Raw genomic sequence first — 19259 nt, 5'->3', positions numbered from 1 at the left:
AGAGGGATAGAGAGCCAGAAACATCGATGAGAGAGAAGAATCGATCAGCTTCCTCCTGCACACCCCCCACTGGGGATGTGCCTGCAACTAAGTGCAACTAAGGTACATGCCCTTGACCAGAATTGAACCTAGGACCCTTTAGTCCCCAGGCTGAAGATCTATCCAGTGAGCCAAACCAGTCAGGGCCAATTTGTATGTCTTAATCCCTTTACCTTATTCACCCATCCTCACAACACCCCTCCCATCCAGCAACCATCAAAATGTTCTTTGTATCTATGAGTCTGTTTCTGCTCTGCTTGTTCATTTATTTTACTTTTTTAGATTCAATTGTTGACAGATATGTATTTATTGTAATTTTTTGTTCATTATTTTTTTCTTATTATTCTTAAAGAAGACCATTTAATATTTCATGTAATATTTGTTTGGAGACGATGAACTACTTTTGCTTATTATTGTTTGAGAAGTTCTTAATATGTCAGTTAATTCTAAATAATAGCTCTGCTGGGTAGAGTAATCTTGGTTGTAGGTCCTTGCTTTTCATCATTTTGAATATTTGTGTCTATACTTTCTGGCCTGCAAAGTTACTATTGAGAAATCGGCTGATAGTTTTATGCGAGCTCCCTTGTAGGTAACTGACAGCTTTTCTTTTGCCTGGGATCATTCAGTCTGCAGGTTGATGCTCTACCCACTAAACCAAACCAGCTAGGGCTGTATGTCTATTTCCTTAACTAGGTAAGGGAAGTTTCCTGCCATTATTTTTTTCAAATAAGTTTTCAATTTCTTGAACTCTCTCTTCTACTTCCAGCATTGCCATAATATGAATGTTGGTATGCTAATAGTTGTCCCAGCAGTTCTTTACACTATCTTCATTTTAAAAAATACTTTCATTTTGTTGTTATGATTGGGTGTTTGTTGCTTCCTTGTATTGTAAATTGCTGTTGAAAGTCTTAGCTAGATCTACTCTAATGCAAATATTCTTCATTTCAGTTAGTGTATCCTTCATTTCTGACTTCTTCTTTATTATGATTTCTATGTCCATTTTCGGTCAATTTGCATAATTTGCTTTTATTCTATAGGGCTAGCAGCACTGAAACAGGTTATTAGCTGATTTTTTGTAGCTTATTAAATTAGCATTTAGAAAATGTGAAATAAAGGAAATATATGAGAACTAATTTGCATTTATTTCATTGTTAAGGCTCAACTTTTCCCCCTAATGGTTTATATATTGTTCACTGTGCTTTTATAAAGAAATTGTTCAATTTGTAAAAATTACCTATTTTTTTATTGAGTTGTTGTCCTTTTAAATGGATCACATTATTAACACCTACTGATTAGACAGTGGAAAGAAATAAGCTAGCCATTTATGTTTTTAGTAAAAACATGAATGGACCAATGCAATTCTTGCAAAAAACACACGTTTATGTCATATGTGTTTAATTAAAAGTAATAATTTGTTATACAAACCTTTGAGCAGTATTGACAATGATGTTATGGGTGTGTATATTTGTTTTCTTTATCATATGTTCAAACATGGATAAGAAATCTTCCTCTACCACTGGCTGATATGGCTCAGTGGGTTGGAGCATCATCCTGTGCACCAAAGGACTGCAGGGTCAACTCACACCTCACATACTGACATTGGAGCCCAACTGAGCCTGGAACCCAGGTAACCAGGCAGCCACATTCTGTATCTGCCCCTCCCATCTCACTCGGATAGAGACATTGGAGAAGACAGCATGTTTTCCTGTTGTCTCCCCTTGTCCCGAGGCCGATGCCTCAAGAGAGGTAGCGATGAGAGTGTGTTTAGTCGTGGTCGCCGCTGGGTCCGCACTCAGAGGAGAGGACGCCTGTCGCCCTTTTCCCGGCGGGATCCAGAGGTAACACAGGGAGCTTTGGTTTGGGCCAGGCCACCCCTCTGATCCCAACTGGGCAGCCCTATGTCCCCTCCCCGTGTGTTTGGGGGATGGGGGAATGCAGGGGGTGTTCACGTGGGGAGGGTCTGTCCAGAACAGGAACAGGCTGGGTTCGGTGTCAGGACCAATCATGTTCACACCCCAGGTCAAGGCTAGCTGGGTGGACGTGGAGTGTGGGTGGCACCCTCTGCCCGAGGTCTGTCCGCAGCCCTGGAGGTGAGTCTCCTTTCCTCTCGGTGGATGTCTGTGTAGACACAGGGCTGGACCCAATCCAGGAGCAGAAGGTCCAGTGGGCAGAAGCAGCAGTGACTAGGGCCGGGCTTGAGTCCTCCCAGTCAGCTGCCGGTCACTGTCATTGCAGACCTCCAGCCGGGCCAAGAAGAGGTCTCAGCTGGTCAAAGAGGAGCAGCGGCAGGTCCGTGAAGACCCCCGCCCCACGCCCAGCAGGGAGGGGCCGGTGAGCCACACCACTTCAGGCCAAAGCAGGCCTGGAGTGAGTGTGGCCACCTGGGCATCAGGGGAACCAGTGCCCATGGGGGCAGGGAGAAGGCCTCCTCCACCAGAGCCACCCAGCCCCCACAGGCCTGCAAGCTCGAAGCAGCTCCATCCCCTCAGGCGGATGGCCATTGCCAGCCTGGCCCTGCAGTGCTGGGGCTATGGTCATCGCAGCAGGCGACAAGTCCGGGAGCCTCAGGAGGCCGCGCTGAAGGGTGAGAAGGTGGGATGGTGGGGTGGGATGGGTGGGGAGGTCCACGCGAGCTTCTGGGGAGGGATTGTTGCCAGGCACACAGGGAGCACCCCAGAGCCTGGCCAGGAGCAAAGACTGGCCTCGGACCACCCAGCTGCTGGACTTTGGGCAGGGCGGGGAGGACGCCCTGTGGTGGATCCCGGGCTCTAGCTGTGTGCTGTGTCTGGGGGGCACAAGGGAATCCTGGCATGTGCGTGACTTTTTCTCCTCTCACAACTCCAGCACCAGCCCAGGGGTTGGGTGAGTCTCCTGTTGTTACACCGAGAGTCCAACCTGAGGAGCCAGAGGCAGAGCTGGAGGCGCGTGAACCTTCAGAGCCCTGGTCAGCTCCAGCCGCCTGTCCACCTGCAGCAGCAGAGCCAGCGCCGCCCTCGGACAGAACTGAGGCGCCACCAGCAGAGGAGGAAGAGCCCTCCCTGGGACCTGTGCAGGGTCCTGAGTCAGAAGAGGAGCTGCCTGTGACGGGAGCAACTCAAGGGCCTTCTGAGGAAGCCGCCCACGCAGTCCCAAGGGAAAAAATCATTTCCCCCGCACTCCTTGACATCTCCGTTTTCTTTGCTCTTCTTATTTTGTTTGTCTGTTCTCCATGGCGTACTTTCTTTTTTGATCTTTTTCTTACTTTAATGTTGGGGGCGAGTTTGGCTTTCATTCTTGTCTTTTGTCTGGTGTTGGCCTTCATCATTCCTTGGTATAATCCCTTCTAAATAATAAAATTATTGTTGTTTATTTGAACCGGTGTCATTCCTGATCACGAAACACATTCACGATGCTGATCAAGCATCACCACTCTCCTTGTAGAGGCAGGGCCCATTCCAGCACATCTCAGAGATGCCCTATGTGCCCATAGTGGAGCTGTACACTGTGAACTCTGGGGAGAGAGCACTGTTACCATTAGGCTGACAGGCTTCTTGTCTAGTGGGGACCAGTCCTGGGGACAAAGTGAGGCAGCAGAGGGGTTCGCAGATTGACTAGGGAGCATGTCAAGAAAGAAAGAAAAAAGTAGCATATATATATATATGTATATATATACACACACACACACACATATATATATATCTTGTAACTGAGCATACTGGCCAGATCTGTATATATATTTTTGCATAATTTTTGATGAATTTATATCTCATATTCATATATATATATATATATATATATATATATATATATAAATCTTAAACTCTATTCAGGGTGGAATATTATATTTCATTTCTAATTTCTATGGTAACATATACCCATTGTAAAACATTTGGAAAATATTTAGAAGCTTAAAAATGAGTTTTTTATAATTCATATTCAATTTATAATCACTGTTTAGTTGGTATTTTTATATGGATTTTTTAAAAGATTTTTTTTTTCTTAAGGTAGAGATAAAGGGAGTGGGAGTTAGGGAAATATCAACGTGAAAGCGAGTCATCAATTGGCTGCCTCCTGCACACCCCCTTCTGGGGATTGAGCCTGAATCCCAGACATGTGCCCTGATGAGGAATCAAACCTGCAAACTTTTTGTTCCTGGGTGATGCCCAATTCACTGAGTATATTGGCCAGGTGTGTATATATATTTTTGCCTCCTTTGTAATGAATTTATATCTCATATCCATTGATATAAAAAGCAATAAATATGCAACTAAAATATTACATAGTTACAGACATGATTTACATATTGCAGAACATAATTTCATTTTTTCAATCTTTTTGTAAACATTCATAATGTGAATAATATGCTCATCATATATAATAAAAGCCCAGCGACCGAAATGTTGAAATTAAGTGAATGACCAGAGACCAGAACAACTGGTGCCCTTTTACCAGCCAACCCCACTCACCAGTGTGGTCCTCCACCCTGGTTAGTTGTGGGGCCGCCATAAATCTGTCCCTATCCCCTCACCCAGGCTAGCCCTACCCCCCCAGCAGGGACTCCCACTGGTGTACCCAGGGTTGGAAAAGTACAGGTAAGTTTATTCTTCTAGTACGTGCTTTTGTCACCCGTGCGCGATTTGTGGACTCACTGGTGCTAACCACTGCACAATGCGACTGCTGACTGACTGACTCACTCATCTAGTGCATGAATCACTCGTTCCTTCCCCGTGCTGCCTATCTGCGCCCGCTGCATCACATCTCCCGTCGCCCAACCTCCTGCCACCCCCCCTTCTTCTAACGCCACTTCTTCAAAATAGACTCTCCCAGGCTGAAAACCTACTTCTGCGCATGGGCCAAGATGTTCAATCACACTGTAAGTGGGCGCCCACACTTGGCATTTGTGGAAGAGCTACACTCAAGGGGCCAAAGAGCCGCATGTGTCTCCCAAGCCGCGGTTTCCTGACCTCTGTTTTAGGAGAAGAAGCAGAAAGTAGCCATAAATGACAAGTGATATGTGGATAGCAGCATATTATGGGAAGCACAGAGGGTCCAGTTCTGGCTGATTACATTCTGAAACCCAGTCAATCAGCATGTGGTTCTTTTCTTAGATATAAGCTGCAATGAACTGAGAAAATGCATCCCCCTCACAAAAAGCCATCTCATGGCCTCAAAGTACTCATTTTATCACTACAATTTGTATAAGTGTATTCAAAATGTCACATCTATTTAAGAAATATATTCCCATGATCTGCATCTAAAATCTGAACTTTCCTCTTCTTTCTTGTCATTTACAGACTACCGCAGTGATTGCTGCTTCCTTGTCCCTGTTGCATGGCCTTTTCACTCATTGCCAAATACAGGCAAACAAGAGCAGCATAACTTACTTAAAGATAATATGCTTACTGTTCATAATCAATGGTGTTACATCTTTTTAATCTAGCAGCTCAGCTAGAACCAAAGCAGCTAAAATGCACCAGTAAATCAATATTATGTCCCTTTGCTATGCATCTCTTTCAGAATCTGTAGATGTAAGGCTTATCATTATATAATGAAATCCATTCTCTTCTAGTCATATACATGTTTTTTTGGTATTGTAAACCTGGGAACTGATTTTTCACAAGAGAATCTATACTATGTTTTCAGTGAGTGGCATGTATGCCATTTAGTGATAACCAAAGTGGGGGTCCTAGAGTGTCTTCATAGTGAGGGCATGCTGATAGAGAAATTACTTAAACATTTCAAGGTCATGACCTCAGAGCTAAAAAGTAATTTCTTCTCTATTGCCTGGGTCCAAATAAGAAGCATTTCATTTGCAAACTGATGCTCTTTTCCATTTGATTTGTTTCCTGGGTGGTTTTATTGTCAGGAATATGAGGTTTTGTTTTAATTCCAGATTTCCCATAAGGTAAAGCTCCCTGGCATATCTCTATGACTAGATAGAGCATATTAGGCAGAAAAATAGTACTTGCCTCAACAGAGATGCTATATGATCTTTGCTTTGATTGTGATGGATCACACAGCAAGCTCTGTGAGTTTTAAGCAGCTACATTTTCAGGGTTCCTTGCCACTTTGCCTGACTGGTCCAAAGACTGTATGTAATGAAGCACTTTCTTCTGCCCGGGTAATAAAAGTCTATAAACTTCTAGGAGAGCCAGGAAAACTGATAGCATCCTTGATGATTTTGCAGCTTAGAGATCTCATCAGTTTCTACATCTGTCATAATGTCGGTTTAAGAAAAAAGAAAATCATTGAAGAACTGACTTGTTTCATTAAGTTACTGCTACATTCTCATAACCAGATGGGAGTTTTTATCATTGTTATCTTAGCAACAAGACACTGGCTTACTTCTGACACCGCGTTGGTGAGAGTGATTTTAAGCAATCCATGTTCTCAGCCTACCTGCTTCCCACACCAACATACTCTCAATGACTTGTATAATCATGGAAAATGCGTTTTCCTTGATGGCTCTGGAAATGTGACTCAAAGGAGTTATTCATACAGCAAAATGGACATGAGATGAGATGATAGATTTATATGAATCATTTGGAAATTCTAAATCTTTGTTGTCCTCTTAACAGTGAGAGATACATAGAGATGACAGCTATGGGGTAATGATGACTTCTTTTAGAATTGGAAGGGCTACCTGATGGGATGACTAGTGAACTACTGTCATATGCTGGAACATATGTATAGGCATCTATACTAATTTTGCCACATGGAATGCCTTTATTATTTAATCATATAGGATACGTGGGCTTCACTGTTAATCTAAAGATCTAAAGATAGGACATTGTTAGCACATATAAAGTGCCACTGAAATAAAGTCCCAAAAGTTAAGTAAGTTGAATGACAATGAACTAGATTGTTCAAACACATTTTGCATTGTTGAAAGGGTATTTTCTCCTGTTGCATTTGTCAATGTAAATTTTTTTCCAAAATCTTTGTAGTTCCTTCTTAAATCAAATTATAGCCTAATGACCTTTATTTGGTAGCCATACCTTTCTCATTCCCTTTAACTGGTTAATTCTAAATTTACTTATCATGTTCCATAGCAAATTCATTTCCTTTTTAAGTAGATACTGACAAGTTTCCAATCCAAACTCGCTTCCTCAATTAATTTTTAAAAGTTATGATACTAGCACTATTTCTGTAGTAGATCATAATACTGCATATAAGATGATGCAAAAAAGGGTTAAATTAATTCAGGTTTAAATACCATGTCTGCTACTTGCTGAGAAATCTTGTACAAGTAAATAAAACTCAGTTAATTTAAATTTCTTCATTTACAAAACATGTAAATACTAGAGGCCTGGTGCATGAAATTCATGCATGGTGGGAGGGTGTCCCTCAGCCCAGCCTGAACCCTCTCCAATCTGGAACCCTCAAGGGATGTCCGACTACCTGTTTAGGCCCAATCCCACCAGTGAGATCAGGCCTAAAAGGGCAGTTGGACATCCCTTTCATAATCCAGGACTGCTGTTTCCCAACTGCTTGCCTACCTGCCTGCCTGATTGCCCCTAACCACTTCTGCTTGCAAGCCTGGTCACCCCCTAACCACTCCCATGCCAGCTTAACCGACACCTAACTGCTCCCCTGCCGGCTCAATTGCCCCTAACTGCTCTCCTCTCCAGGCCTGGTCACCCCTAACTGCCCTCCCCTGCCAACCTGTTCCCCCCCCCCAAACTACCTTCCCTTATAGGCCTGGTCCCTGCCAACTGCCCTCCCCTGCAGACCTGGTCGCCCCCAACTGCCCTCCCCTGCAGGCCATGTTTTGTCCACATGGGTGTGGCCATCTTGTTTGTTGGAGTGATGGTCAATTTGCATATTGCCTCTTTATTATATAGGATAGTACTTCTATTATACCACATATTACACCACCAGGGATTTTGTGAGAATTGGTAGGTTTTAGAATGTTCTTTGAACAGTATTTGGCTTAAAGTAATCACTCAATATTTATTGTGAATTAAGGATAAAAATAGAGTATTCATAGGTATTCAAGCTACACTTACTAAGTAAAGATAACTTACATAGATTCACTAAATAATTTGTTAGAATTCTATCTTTCTTTTTCTATGGACCAAAAGACAAGTGTATTTTACATATTAACTTTGCTTGTTGATATTTATTCATGGAGAGCTGGGCTCAGTTAGGTATTGTTCATGATAATGTTGTCTTTATCACCAAAAACTATGTATAGAATTCTGAGATCATAGTTTCATAATTTTTCTACTAAAACTTTAGATAATCTTTGACTATTATATTTACTTATAATATCATATAGTATTAATTAGTCATATTTTTAATTAATTAAAATGGGTGAAATTGCAATTGCCTTCAAATAAGATTTAATCCAAGGGATAACTCTGAACAGAAACTGTGTCCACTGGATTGTGAAAATTTAGTCACTTCTGTTTTACATGATTAACTAAAAAAAACACTGATGACTTTGTGGAAACAGGGCCACCCCTAGGTCCCTTGACACCCTGGTTAGAAAGCAATGCTCTACATAATTGACAAGTAGTTCTTACTCATAAATAAATAACTGTGCAGACCTCCAGGCTGTTGTTTATAGAACATGGCAAAAATTTCTTCTATTTTTTTTTACTTTTAATCTTTTTAGAGTACTATTTCTCTCTTCTGTCAAAATATATCAATGTAATTTTCAAAAACTTTGATCCATGATGCCACTGTTCCACCTTTTCTGTATAAATAGCCATGGCTACTGACATTTAACATTCACAACTGATTGTAGCAAATTTCACTTATGCATGATTGGGTCTTATTTTTATATTTAGACACATATTTAGTGTATCTATAAAATTTCCCAAATTCTTTATATTCATAGATTAACTAGAGGCCCAGTGCATGGATTTGTGCACCTGTGAGGTCCCTCAGCCTAGCCTGCACCCTCTTGCAATCTGGAACCCCTCAGGGGATGTCAGACTGCCTATTTTGGCCTGATCCCTGCAGGCAGTCTGACAACCCTGAGGGATGTAATAGTGCATGAAGTGGCAGGCGTCTGGGGAGATGCCTGAGTCCGGGCCAGGGGCTGCATCACTCCTGCTCATCCCTGCCCTCTGCACCTACTGTGGCTCAGTAGCATTGCCATGGAGGCGGGAGATGCTTGAGCCACCACAGCTGCGCTCACCAGCCATGAGCCCAGCATCTGGTGCCCCTCAGTCAGCTGAGTGGGGCTCCTGCTCTGGGAGTACACTGACCACAAAAGGGTAGCTACTCGCATTGAGCGTCTGCCCTCTGGTGGTCAGCGTGCATCATAGTGATGGTCATTTGGTCATTTGGTTGCTTAGGCTTTTATATATACATATAGATATGTCAAAGCAATCACATTATGTTGTAAATAATAATTTTTTACCAACTAGAACATTTAAAATATTTTTTTGATTATAATATAAATATATGCTCTCCTGACAATTAAAATAAATTAGTAAATTATTACAATAGGAATTTCACAGAATCACATATAAATTACATTTAGAGAATTAAAATTAGAATACTGAGCAGTGTCTTTTGATAAAATTAGTTTACACATCAGCCTGACACCTTATATATGTTAGCTTCCCTATTCTTTTAATATTTCACCCACTTCAGGATTTAGTCTTCAACGATTAGCTGTAAGTCCATGTTACAGCTTTATACACAGGTGGCCACCAATGTAGTGCTGGCTCCAGTATTAGCTTCTTTTTTTTTTTCTTTTGGTCGACTGCAATTATAATCACTTGTGGTCAATTCCCACAGAAAATTAAGCAAGAATCTTATTAGGATAGGATCCATATTATATTTTATTTTAGACACTAAATTTTCTCTCTGTGATTGAGGGAATCATGTCAGTCTAAATATATATTTTAATTGAAACATTTTGTTCACATATACATATGCATATTGAGGTCTTACTCTATAGTTTTTTTTTGTTTGTTTTTTGTTTTGTTTTTTTTTTACCATAAACCACAATTAGGTTAATTAGAGATCCAGGGCAACTCTTCCTGGCATACCAAAAGGACATTACTACAGTATGGTTTTCTACAAAGTCTTTGCTGCTCAGGCCAAAAGGAGAAGTCCAAGTGTAGGAAACACACACAAACACACAGACATCACAAACATATATACACAGGTGCATACATGTATACATATATGTCATATGTTTGTATGTTTTACATTCATGAATATATATATGCATACATAAATATACCTGAATTATTCTAATTGAATAATTTGATATTTTAATTTTAGTTATCAAAAGCCTGGCAATTATAAGTCATGAGCATTTTAGTTTAAGCAAACATGGAGGTCAAGGAAAGAGAAATGGCTATGGATACAGGCATGAAGAGCAGCCAATCAGCTCCAGGCATAGTGTTGGGGGCCGCATGTCCACTCTCACACAAGTTTATAGGCTCTGCCATGAGCCATTTTGTGTGGCACAATTATATAATTTCTGCTACACTAGCCACTTCTTTTCCTCATGACTCCCTCTCTCAAACATTGCCACTACTAATTTTTATCTCTCAAAATAAGCTGGAGCAAAATTCTAGAGATATCTTTGTAGTCTAATTGGCCAGTCCTCTTCTGTTTCTGAGTCTTATTTATTGTCACGCTCCTCTGAATGTACAGCAAGACCCACTGCTAGCACTTATAGAGTATTTATGCACCTTGCCAAAGGCATCCTATCTGCGTAAACTAAATAGAAAAATCATCCATTCCTCAGAGAATGCTGTTCATTTCCAAGTGAAAAACTGAGCTTGCTTCCTGAAGGAGAGGTTTCTGCCCCCACCTGCAGGCTCTTGGCCAGGCATCTTTGTGCAGGGCAAAAGGCAAAGCCCTATGTGTCAGCCTTAATAGGAAGCCTGCACTTGGCCACATTTCCTATGCTATAATAACTTGTAATGGCTTAAACTAATTTAATTTTCTTAGACCCCTGCTGTAATTCTTAACACAACTAGTCCATGTTGTTTTGAGACTTTGCCAGAAACCAGGGAGAACTCACTCCTTTTCCACAAATTCCCCTATTAATTAATTGCATACTTTTTCAAAGCTGTGAGCTGAAATTTCAGAACATTAAGAAACAGAAATAATCTGAAAGATTTTTTTTTCAAGTGTCTTTTTTGGAATTTTTCCAAAACAAATAGGATTGACAAACAGGTCAACCAAAGACAGATTAATGGCTACTCTGTGGCAACTGCTTCAAAAGGAATGTTTTGCCTGCCAGTATGGCTCAGTGGTAAAGCATTGACCTGTGAACCAGGAGGTCATGGTTCAATTTTCTGTCAGGGTGCATGCCTGGGTTGTTGGCTCGATCTTCAATAGGGGGCATGCAGGAGAAGTTGATCAATGATTCTCTTTCATCATTGATGTTTCTGTCTCTCTCTCCTCTCCCTTCCTCTCTGAAATCAATAAAAATATATTTTGAAAAAAAAGGATGTTTCCTGTCCTCCTCTGTAATCTTCCTACGGAAGCAATTCGACAGAAATGACATTCAATTTTACATTTCCTCCCCTTTTTTAAACACTGACAGCAAGAACTTGTACCAGTCAAAGAAATAATTAGTTATAATATCAGTAGAAAACATGCTCCCATTACTTCTTTCCCCCATGAACAATAGGATAAATTATCTCTAGGGCTAGAACATTTGTAGTAGAGACAGTTTATGGATCTATCCTATTTCTGCCATAAGAAAAGGAAGAATTGAGATCTAGCTAATGTCCAGAAAGCTCCATTGCTGAAGCCAGTAGCATTTCCAAAATCTGTTTAAGGCATAACTTATTTTAAAGGTTTTTGATCTAGAATCAAGTTTTGCTTCTAACACCTTGAAGAACACTTTTCTGGAGTACATGAATGAAGTTTTTAAATAGTGCTGTCTCTGAATATAATGCAACACATAATTTAACTGACTACAAAATCCTTTAAGGAATCAAATGCTTTTCTTGTTGTCTGAGAATATTTACATGTTTGACATAAAATACAAGCCTTCTGAGTGTCTATCTTGATTTTAAATAGATGAAACTCTTTGTTGGCTTCGGCAGCAAACATACCAGAATTAGTAAATACCTAGGAGATCTGTGTGGCCGTAGTCAAGAGTGGTCTGGACCTCTTAAAGTGAAACTCACTGTAGAAATATACAGAATAATTTAATTAAGACCATTTTACTAAAGCCCCTCTAGATTTACTGAAGTAAATATCAACAATTAGAAACAAATTAATGAATCTGTGAACCAGGAAGGTGGATTAAGATTATGTGTCAATTTTCTGGCACAGTACTTATATAAATGCAACTACTAGTTTGATCAAGAACTAATTATCTTTTGACTTACCTGAAAATAGTGGCTTGAAAGACTTCTCTAAAGAGCTGAAACTTGATTTGCAGGAGCCTCCCAGAGGCACACACAACAATCCAGTGAGAGAGTGCAGAATCCTGGTGACTATTCAACTCCTCTCTGCCTAGACATTATTTCTCACAATCTGTGTTGACAAAGGACTTGTAATCAGCAATTTCTTATTTAGGAAAGTACCTGTGGAGGTTGTTTCCAGTGAATTACAGGCTAGAAACATCATCCCTACTTACTTATGCAAAATTAGAAAGTTGTATGTATATAAAAGTTGTGGGACACAGTACTGGAATACCTCAACGTGTGAATAAAATCTTCATAATGCTACTTATAAAGATTTTAAAATAATAAAAAATCAATTAAGTCCCATATCTCTCACATCAATGGTGAAATACATTAAAATGAAGATATGATCTACTTATTATAACAGAATGACAACAGTCACCATCTGTATGAGTGTACTTTCTGAAGCAGTAATTGGTTAATTTTACAATTTAGATATCTTACTTCAATTGGGCTTATATTTCACTCTGAATTAATGACTATCATTAGATCTAAAAGTCAATATTAATTTATTATCAGGATACTTGTGAATTACATTGGCAGGTGAGAATGAATGCTTTAATATTATCTATTTAATTATTTCATAACCTATGTGCAGATTATAATGCATTTTCTGGTTGCTAAATTTTTAATTCGGTTATAATTACCTGATATTAAAGTATATTATATTATAGTAACTTTTCAATGGAAAATAACTATCCATGATTACTTTTACTACATTTATTTCTATAGAGCAATTCTTATATTTAAAGTTTGTTTTATGGAATAATAAAATCCAAAACTTTAAGAGGATTAGGGAAAATCAGTCTCCTGATCATCCCTTCCTCTTGCTTCCCACACCACATGGGAAATTGATAATTACTTTCAACTTCTTTGGCTATTTTCATTTCTAAAATTTACTTGCATTTTTCTAAGTAGTATGCATCTTCTTTTTTTGTTTTAATTTTTTAAAACTATATTATCTACTACTTTTATTCTACAAAAGTCATGGGTTTAATTCTAGACCCCACTGTCTATTACCATTCAGTGAGCATGCGTGCACACATTTGTGATTGTTCATATGTATATATCTACACACACTTCCCCTGCTCCTTTGCTTCTTATATAATTTTATCAGCTTTTGCTTAAAGCAATCTAGTGATTGCATTATTAACATATTGTAAATATTATTCAACACTAAGTCATGCAATTCACTCTGATTATATTTGCTTTTCAAACACATTTCTGTGGACCCTGGAGGTAATAATTGCTGGTATTATCATTTGCTTCATTTTCTTTGTCATTATGAGTTTTCAGTCCAAAACTACAAGGAAAGTATAAATTTCTGTTCAATACATTAAAAAAAAACACATAATCTGTGAGACTTATTATTTTCTTGGCTACATCCCCTCCAGAGACTTTAATATCCTCTCCTGTCTGAACCAGTTGCTTTCTAGGTGTGTTGTATAGCTGTCAGATGGGGAATGACTTCTGTCCTCTCCTAATATTATGTTGTTATGCTATATTATATACTGTGTTATTATTATGATGATGATTTTAGAAAGCACATAGCACTACTTCTTTAAATGAGTAAAGGAGAAAAAACTTTGAAAAAGTGAATACTTCAAATTTTTTTTACTTTACTTTTCTTAGTCTCATACATGTCTGAAGGTTTAACTTGGTATTAAATGCTGATTGGAATCATATTACCACCTAATTTTTAAAGTAGTGTTTTATTATTATTCAGGTTGTTGCTATTGAAAAATAGAATTCTATATGTTTGAGTTAGAGGATGTGAGGTTTTTGTTTTTTTGTTTTTTTTTGGGGGGGGGGGTCTTTTCTATAGATGTCCTCAAAATCTCCTTTTTATTTCTAATTATTTGGAAATTTCCTGATAATGTGCTTTTGTAAGGTTTCTTTTCATTTACTATTATGCAGGGCCCTTGATAAGCTCTTTTAATTTAGAAGGTCGTGGTCCTTTTTTATCTAATATTTATTTGATATTTTTTTCTCTTGTTTTCTCTGATCCTATTTCTGGGTCTTCTCTTACAAAGCAAGAGAATAGATACAACAAAAATGAAGTTTCTGAATCAATCCTCCATTTTTTTTCTATTTTCTATTTCTTAGTTATTTTCTTCTACATACTATGAAATTTTCTCAAAAAATGTATGTATCTTAAAACTTTGTATTCTGTATGTAACTAATTTTTTTAAGCCCTCTGGTTTTTTATGACATAGAGGCAAACTTTTCTTCCACCTATCAGCGTAATTATAGTATTTTATTTTATATTGCTCTACTTCCTGTCTTGTTTCTATTTCCTCAATGTAGGTTTCTTTTGTCTGGTCTTCTAAAACTTCTGTTTAAATTTTCAAGTGAGGAACTAAATGCAGACTGAAAGCTGTGGGCCTGACATAGCTAGTTGAATGACGGGTTGTGAAAGAGGATGTATTAGTTTCCAATTGCTGCCATAACAAATTACCTCAAACTCAGTGGCTGAAACAACACACATTTATTATCCTAGAGTTTATAGGTTAGAAGTTCAGCACGAGTCTCACTGGGCTAAAATCAAGGTGTTGGCAGAGCCTTGTTGCTTTCTGGGGTGTCAAAGGGAGAATCCATTTACTTGTTTTCTCTACCTTCTACAAAGAGGCCACCCACATCTCTTAGCTCAGGGGGCCTCTTTCTTCATCTTCGAATCCAGCAAAGGTGGGTGGGTCCAGTTCTTTTTACATCACATAGTTCTGATCATTCTTTCACTGTCACTTCTCCCACTCATTTCTGCCAGGAAAGGGTATCTACTTTTAAGGACCCATCTGACAAAATTGGAGCCACCTGGATAATATAGGGTAATTTTCTTATTGCATGATCCTCAACTTTACCACATCAATAATTCTCCTTTTGTCAATATGTAAGGTAACAGATTGACATAGATGTATTTGGGGTCCATTATTACACCTACCAGCAGGGAACCAAGTAGGGAGACCAAACCATTTTGTTGAGGAACACTTCTCAGTAGTTGCAGTTTTTGGGTTGCAGCATCGTTGGAAGCTTCTCAGGTGAAATCTGAAACCAGCTCCCATATGCAGAGGGCAGGAAGAGACCAATAAAAGCACAGAGCACTACAGATTGGTAGATGCATGTTTAATAAGCAAGGGACTGGCTTATGAGGTGACTGCAAACAAGTACATCTCCACACCCGTCAGAATCTTAAAAGTTTACACAGAAGCCTAACTGGGTTCTTTAATGTACACAGTTCAGATAATCTCAACACCACATTTCTATCTCAAGGCTGTATCCTTGGACCAGCTTCTGGGATTACGTAAGCAGAATGCACACTTCAAACACAGGGGAGGGGAGTGGGAACCTCTAATGACTGGGTCTAGCTCTTCATTTAAATCAATGGTCATGTCTTCTTAATGACCTTTCACAACAGCAGATCTCCGCTTTTAGGATGAAATATTTTTTTTTATTATTATTCTTTCTTTTCTATATAAGCCTCTCTGCCAGCTCTCTAGAAGTCAAATGTGGGAAAGTGACTGAGATCAAACTGAGAAAGATGAGAAGTTTCTTCATCTGTCACTGGTGCACTTGAGTTCAGAGACCCAGAAATGATAGTTAAGAGATATCTTCAACATTTAAACTGGACTTCCTCATGTATAGAAATTAGTGAAAGTATACACCTTCATAGCTGATTAGTTCTTGCAAAATTGTTTGTTTAATGCTGAGCCATTTTGACACTAGTATTCTGTAGTAGTCTGCATGATACTAATAATTTATCATTGAGATATATCTAAAAGATAGAACTGTATGCAACAAGAATCTTTTATTTGAATGATTTTATGTATAAGGGATTTATTTTTTAAAAACAGTGGGGAAAAGAGGGACATATGCAATACTTTCAAAAATAAAGTTAGAAGAAAAGAGTGGGGTATTAAATTCCATGAAAAAAGACAGGAATGGTCATTATAAGATAAAACTATTACTACCAAACGGAAGGTATAGAGTTTATGGTATATCATCATTACAATCTAAGTATTTTCATCATCCTTATTGAAATCCCTTAAATTACCTTGATCATTTTGTGAGGTCTATTTTTATTTGACACATGTTTTATAATAGAAAAAATCATGTTGCATATTATTAGAAAAAAAAACCTCAGTAAATAATTATAATAATCCATACAAAAATTTAAGTTCCTTTTTTAATATTATTGTAAGAGCAAGTGAAATTAAATTTGTTTCTAGAATATATTAAAACAATGTGAATATTTCTCAAAACTAAGCAAGTTTGATTTACATACTAGAATTCAAGTATTTTTCTTTGTTTTCCTTGAATTTCCTTTTAGAGACCAATGATATAATATTAAATAATTGGACCTAGTATGTAATTTGGAAGCAAAGCATTTTGCAAGTTCAATTAATTTTAAACAGGAAAAGGCAAATTGCCAGAAGGCATTTGGAATGCCCCTGACACAATGATTAAACCCTGTCTGATCTCCAGGGTGTCACCTTTGGTAGGCTTTTTCTTTTGTTTGGAAACGCTCATATTTTTTTTTAAGATTCTAAAATTACAGGTTGTCAACACATATGGTACATCTTATAATCTTATAATCTACAGCAAGTAGTAGTAAGCAAGTACATAAATACATGGATTTGTAAATTCTGATGAAATAAGAAACAAAATAAAAGTCTAGGTAACCTCTAGTCTTGAAAATTAATATTATGGAACTTTAGATTCATGACAAAGGAAAGTATAAGATGGGATCTCTGCAAAACAAATCAGTATAGAATCAAGAAAACTAACACACTAAACTATAGGCTGAGGGAAAATATTGCTGTGCTAAGTGGCATCTGGAAAGGTCAAGTCAAATGTTGCTAAAGCATGCTTAGCTTGGATGTGCTTCAAGCAGGTGGGGACCAGGTAAAAACAATGATAGTAGGAACTGGTGCAGCAGACAATACCAAGAGGCATGTAAATGCTGTGAAATTAGTTTTTAGGTGATTTGTTTGTTAACAAGACACTAATGAGTGACTATGATAATGAAATAAAAAATCTTTTATATATAGTTATTACGTGATAAGGAGATAACCAAAACTGAGCAATCAAACTTAGATGTAGGCCAAGAGCAGTAGAGCATTAAGTATGGGTACTATCAAATTACGATCAATATCAAGATTTAGAGACAAAATATTAAGTACACTAGAGGCCCAGCACACGAATTTGTGCATGAGTGGGATCTGGCTGGCCCACCTCAGTCAGGGCCAATGGGGCTGGGCTGGCTGGGGGGAGGAGCCACGGGTGGTTGGCCAGCCGGCCCCGCCCCGATTGTGGTTGGGGGGACGATTGGAGGTGGGGACAGCTGGGAGGAGGGGTCACGGGCAGTGGACAGCCTCCCCACCCCCTGGTTGAACTCCAGGGACAATTTGCATATTAGCCTTTTATTATATAGGATGTAAATGAGATTAACCCCATACCTCCTTATATAGTGAGATGTACTAGTAATTGCAGATTTATTTCAGATAATTGTTCAGATAATTGTAGATAATTATTTTTTTGTAATAAGTCCACAACTAAACTTCAGATGGGAGGGCGGGGGAACATAGAGATTAGCAAAAAGAAGGATCCATCAGTCTCTGCAAAGCCCAAGTTTATTTTTCGAGGCTTTCTGAATGAAAGTGTTTTGGGTTATTAGTTTAGTTTCTTTTTTGTTTGTTTGTTTTGTTTTGTGTTTTAAATTTTTTACAGAGAGGAAGGCAGAGGGATAGAGAGTTAGAAACATCAATGAGAGAGAAACATCGATCAGCTGCCTCCTACACACCTCCTATAGGGGATGTGCCTGCAACCCAAGGTACATGCCCTTGACTGGAATGGAACCTAGAACCCTTGAGTCCGCAGGCTGACACTCTATCCACTGAGCCAAACTGGTTAGGGCTTAAATATATTTTTATTGATCTCAGATAAAAAGGGAAAAAGAGAGATATAGATACATTGATGATGAGGGAGAATGATTGATTGGCTGCCTCCTGCACACCCCACACAGGGGATCAAGTCTGCAACCCGGCCATATGCCCTGACTGGTTCAAAGGTTGACGTTCAACCACTAAGCCATGCAGGCTGGGCTAATTTAGTTTCAATATGACAAGTACACTAGGTTAAATTTCAGAATTAGAAATTAAGTAAAAAACTTTAGAATGTTGACTAGGTCAATGGTTCTTAACCCTGGCTTTGCATTAGGATCACCTTGGGAGCTTTAAAAATTCCCATGCCCAGGCCTTCTTAAGTCTGATTCTCTGCAGGTGGAACCTAATGTGCAGGTAGGCTGAAAACCACTAGACACACAAACCATTGAAGAGACAGAAAGAAGCTGGGTAGTCAGGTATCGGGATCATGGGGACATAGGTCATAAAACCGGGAACCCAACTAGGTGGAGTTACTAAGTCACCCCAACTGGGCGGGGAAGGAAAAGCACACGTGAGAGACAGGAACTTTAAAATGTATGGATAAGACAGACAACATACAAATAACCAATCACAAGACAATGAGGCATATAAATCAATCCCAAGGATGTCACTAAGGCTGAATTCTTTGAAAGAACCATTCAGAAGCTAGCAAGCATATATACAAAATGTGTATTCTCTCTCTCTCTCTCTCTCTCTCTCTCTCTCTCTCTCTCTCTCTCTCCCTCCCTCCTCCTCTTTCTCTCTATCTCTCCACTGCATGCAATGGATTCTTGTGGGGGAGCACATCCCTGTGCCCACATGGCTTATGGCCATGTGGGGCTCTATACCTGGACTAATGAACTTAACACCTGACTGTAACATGGAAAGGAAGCTCTGCTCCTGGAAACCCAGCTGCACCTTT

The sequence above is a fragment of the Myotis nattereri genome (assembly GCF_964212035.1).
Source record: "Myotis nattereri genome assembly, chromosome: 2".
In the NCBI taxonomy this organism is placed as follows: Eukaryota; Metazoa; Chordata; class Mammalia; order Chiroptera; family Vespertilionidae; genus Myotis; species Myotis nattereri.
The sequence above is the reverse complement of the archived record's forward strand: the minus strand, read 5'-3'. Positions refer to the sequence as shown.